The sequence below is a fragment of the Schistocerca gregaria genome, unplaced genomic scaffold (genome assembly GCF_023897955.1).
Source record: "Schistocerca gregaria isolate iqSchGreg1 unplaced genomic scaffold, iqSchGreg1.2 ptg000387l, whole genome shotgun sequence".
Taxonomy (NCBI): domain Eukaryota; kingdom Metazoa; phylum Arthropoda; class Insecta; order Orthoptera; family Acrididae; genus Schistocerca; species Schistocerca gregaria.
Genome location: NW_026061829.1, coordinates 6,905,554 through 6,908,338, shown reverse-complemented (window position 1 = coordinate 6,908,338; position 2,785 = coordinate 6,905,554).

The following is a 2,785-nucleotide window of genomic DNA, read 5'->3' as shown; positions in this document are numbered from 1 at the left end:
TAAAGCCAGATCGTCACATTGGCCGCTCTTCTGTCTGAAACGCTTGTACTTATCGTCTGCAAAGCTATGTCGCGTGCTGCGGTATGCGGAGACACTAAAAGCACCATAGTAGAACACAGATGAAGCTTCTAAGTTGATGTAATAGCCAGTAAGAAGTAGTACAACTCAAGTTTTCGATATCGATTATTGACTTTTTAGCTGGCTTTGGTGCCTTGGACATGAGCTAGGACCTTAAGATTCTGCATGTAAGGAGGACTAGCAGCCGAGTTGCACGGGAGAATGAGATAAGTGTTCATATGTAGTAAAAACCTGAGAAATCCTTCCGTTTTCGTCATTTGTTATCGAATCGACTTAAAGCCAGATCGTCACATTGGCCGCTCTTCTCTCTGAAAAGTTGTACTTATCGTCTGCAAAGCTATGTCGCGTGCTGCGGTATGCGGACTCACTAAAAGCACCATAGTAGAACACAGATGAAGCTTCTAAGTTGATGTAATAGCCAGTAAGAAGTAGTACAATTAAAGTTTTAGGTATCGGTTATTGACTTTTTACCCTTCTTTGGTGCCTGGAACATGAGCTAGGAAATTAATATTTTGCATGAAAGGAGGACTAGCAGCCGAGTTGCACGGGGGAATGTGAAAAGTGTTCATATGTAGTAAAAACCTGAGAAATCCGTCCGTTTTCGTCATTTGTTATCGAATCTACTTAAAGCCAGATCGTCACATTGGGGGCTCTTCTCTCTGAAACGGTTGTACTTATCGTCTGCAAAGCTATGTCACGTGCTGCAGTATGCTGAGACACTAAAAGCACCATAGTAGAACACAGATGAAGCTTCTAAGTTGATGTAATAGCCAGTAAGAAGTAGTACAATTCAAGTTTTAGGTATTGAATATTGACTTTTTAGCTGGCTTTGGTGCCTTGGACATGAGCTAGGACCTTAAGATTCTGCATGAAAGGAGGACGAGGAGCCGAGTTGCACGGGAGAATGTGAAAAATGTTCATATGTAGTAAAAATCTGAGACATCCGTCCGTTTACGTCATTTGTTATCGAATCTACTTAAAGCCAGATCGTCACATTGGCCGCTCTTCTCTCTGAAACGGTTGTACTTATCGTCTGCAAAGCTATGTCGCGTGCTGCGGTATGTATAGACACTAAAAGCACCATAGTAGAACACAGATGAAGCTTCTAAGTTGCTGTAATAGCCAGTAAGAAGTAGTACAATTCAAGTTTTAGGTATCGATTATTGACTTTTTAACTGGCTTTGGTGCCTTGGACATGAGCTAGGACCTTAGAGATTCTGCATGAAAGGAGGACTAGCAGCCGAGTTGCACGGGAGAATGTGAAAAGTGTTCATATGTAGTAAAAACCTGAGAAATCCTTCCGATTTTGTCATTTGTTATCGAATCGACTTAAAGCCAGATCGTCAAATTAGCTGCTCTTCTCTCTGAAACGGTTGTACTTATCGATTGCAAAGCTATGTCGCGTGCTGCGGTATGCGGAGACACTAAAAGCACCATAGTAGAACACAGATGAAGCTTCTACGTTAGTGTAATAGCCAGTAAGAAGTAGTACAGTTCAAGTTTTAGGTATCGATTATTGACTTTTTAGCTTGCTTTGGTGCCTTGGACATGAGCTAGGACCTTAACATTCTGCATGAAAGGAGGACTAGCAGCCGAGTTGCACGGGAGAATGTGAAAAGTGTTCATATGTAGTAAAAACCTGAGAAATCCGTACGTTTTCGTCATTCGTTATCGAATCGACTTAAAGCCAGATCGTCACATTGGCCGCTCTTCTCTCTGAAACACTTGTACTTATCGTCTGCAAAGCTATGTCGCGTGCTGCGGTATGCTGAGACACTAAAAGCACCATAGTAGAACACAGATGAAGCTTCTAAGTAGATGTAATAGCCAGTAAGAAGTAGTACAATTCAAGTTTTAGGTATTGAATATTGACTTTTTAGATGGCTTTGGTGCCTTGGACATGAGCTAGGACCTTAAGATTCTGCATGAAAGGAGGACGAGGAGCCAAGTTGCACGGGAGAATGTGAAAAGTGTTCATATGTAGTAAAAACCTGAGAAATCGGTCCCTTTTCGTCACTTGTTATCGAATCGACTTAAAGCCAGATCGTCTCATTGGCCGCTCTTCTCTCTGAAACGGTTGTACTTATCGTCTGCAAAGCTATGTCGCGTGCTGCGGTATGCGGAGACAGTAAAAGCTCCATAGTAGAACACAGATGAAGCTTACAAGTTGATGTAATAGCCAGTAAGAAGTAGTACAATTCAAGTTTTAGGTATCGTTTATTGACTTTTTGGCTGGCTTTGGTGCCTTGGACATGAGCTAGGACCTTAAGCTTCTGCATGAAAGGAGGATTAGCAGCGGAGTTGCACGGGAGAATATGAAAAGTGTTCATATGTAGTAAAAACCAAGAATTCCGTCCGTTTTCGTCATTTGTTATCGAATCTTCTTCAAGCCAGGTCGTCACATTGGCCGCTCTTCTCTCTGAAACGGTTGTACTTATCGTCTGCAAAGCTATGTCGCGTGCTGCGGTATGCGGACACACTAAAAGCACCATAGTAGAACACAGATGAAGCTTCTAAGTTGATGTAATAGCCAGTAAGAAGTAGTACAATTCAAGTTTTAGGTATCGATTATTGACTGTTTAGCTGGCTTTGGTGCCTTGGACATGAGCTAGGACCTTATGAATCTGCATGAAAGCAGGACTAGCAGCCGATTTGCACGGGAGAATGTGAAAAGTGTTCATATGTAGTAAAAACCTGAGAAATCCTT